Source organism: Diabrotica undecimpunctata, chromosome 6, assembly GCF_040954645.1.
Source record: "Diabrotica undecimpunctata isolate CICGRU chromosome 6, icDiaUnde3, whole genome shotgun sequence".
NCBI classification, from domain to species: Eukaryota; Metazoa; Arthropoda; class Insecta; order Coleoptera; family Chrysomelidae; genus Diabrotica; species Diabrotica undecimpunctata.
In genome coordinates, this window is record NC_092808.1 from 83,186,002 (window position 1) to 83,188,353 (window position 2,352).

Genomic DNA, 2,352 nt, shown 5'->3' on the forward strand with positions numbered 1-2,352 from the left:
CAAAACCAATAAACGGTGAGGTACCAAACACGTATATCGTCGGTTTACTGCCAAAAGCAGATAAGTTACATTTTGTTCTTCTTCTTAACGTACCCTATCAAGTCCCCTTGACGTTGGCGATTAACATGGCAAAACTGTCTCTGTCTTGAGCTATTCTAAAGAGTTGCTCAGCTTTCCTCATTCCTGTCCACTCCCTGATATTTTTCAACCAAGAGGCCTGCTTTCTACCAATTCCTCTGCGTCCTTCGGTTTTACCCATCATAATAAGTTGAAGAATATTATATCGGTCTCCCCTTACTACGTGTCCAAAATAGGCCATCTTTCTACATTTGATGTTATCAAGCAGCTCGCGAGCAGCATTTGCTCTCTCAAGGACTGCCACATTTGTCAGCATAGCCGTCCATGGAATTTTTAGTATACGTCTGTGCAGCCACATTTCAAAGGCCTCCAGACGATTAATGGTGGATATTTTTAATGTCCATGCTTCGACACCGTATAAGAGGACTGACCAAATGTAGCATTTAACCATGCGCTTTGAAGTTGAAGTTGCAAGTTATCATTACAGAAGAATGACTTCATTTTTAAAAATGTCGTGCGGGTTATCTCAATTTTACGTTTTATCTCTTGATCTGGATATAGTTGTTCAGTAATATGGCAACCAAGATAATTAAAACTGGACACTCTTTAAATTATATGACCATCAACATATAATCGTGCATCTTGCTGTGCTAAACGGCTAAACACCATGTGCTTTGTTTTTGAACAGTTTATGTTTAGGCCAAACTCTCTTCCCACTGTATCAATGGCGTTTAAAAGGCATTGTAATCCATTCATGTCATCACTTAAAATAACTGTATCGTCTGCATATCTGTTTGTATTTTAGAATTCCATTAACTTTCACGCCCCATTTCAAATTATGTAGCGCTGCTTTAAATATTCTATCTGAATATAAATTAAATAACAGTGGGGATAGTATACAACCCTGTCTGATACCTCTTTGTATTTTACATATTTCTGTTGATTTTCCGTTTATGCGAGCTGTCGCTGTTTGACGCCAGTATAACTTTTTTATGAATCGTATGTCTTGACTATCAACTCCTTTATCTTTTAATATTGTAATTAATTTGTGATGCTGTACTCGATCAAAGGCCTTTTCATAGTCAATAAATACAGCAAAGACGTCTTTCCTTTGATCTCGACATTTCTGCAGTAATACATTTAGTGGAAAGAGGGCGTCCCGAGTTCCCAGTCCATTTCTGAAGCCAAATTGTGTTTCATCCTGGTCTTCTTCACATTTGTCTCTGATTCTTCTGTGGATGATGCGTAGAAATATTTTCAAAGTGTGGCTCATAAGGCTTATAATTCTATAATCGCTACAGTTTTTCGGACGTTGTTTTTTTGGTAGTGTTATGAATTCGGACTTTAACCAATCTTCAAGGATATCACCAGTCGAATAAACATCATTGAAAAGCTTGACCAGTATTCCAATGTTTTCCTCATTTATGAGCTTTAACATCTCTGTCGGTATGTTATCAGGGCCAACGGCTTTCTTGTTCTTTGCTAACTTTATAGCATGCAGTATTTCTGATTTTAGTATTTCTGGTCCTTCACCTTCAACTAAAGTCTCCAGTTCTTCGGTTCTATCATCATTATACAGTTCACTTATATAATTACACCAGGTTGTTCGAATTTTATGTTCATCTATTATCATTTTTCCCGACGAATCGGTTATAGTATGTGGAGTTTTCTTATGATAAAGACCAGCTACTTCTCTAACTTTTTTAAACATATTAAACGTATCATGTTTTTCATTCAACTTTTCTACATCCTTGCATTTATCCTCCATCCATTTTTATTTAGCCACTTTTATTTTTTATTTAATTAGTTTCTGTTTTTCCTTATATTCTGTCTTGTTACCTTTCAGATTCCTTCTTTGCTCCATTGATTCCAGAATTTCATCAGTCATCCATTGTTTTTTTTTGTGTCTGTGTAACGTCTTTGAATATTTTTCTATTACTTTCAAGGTAAGATCTTTAAATGTGTTCCATATTTCTGCGTTGTTTTCATTAATTGGTTTCTTTAGCTCATTGTTTAAGTCATTTTCTATTAACGTTTTGTTGGATATTGAGATATTTAATTTTGGTGTTTTGGGGTTTTCTTGGACTTTTTTGAGCTTCACTTTAATGTCAGTTATTACAGGGTTATGGTCTGAACCGATATCTGCACCAGGATATGTCGTTACTCTGGTGATGCCATTCTTAAATCTCTTGTTTACCAGAATATAGTCTATCTGATTTCTAATCATATGTAGTGAATTATCTCCTGGTCCCCTCTATGTGTATAACCTTCTTT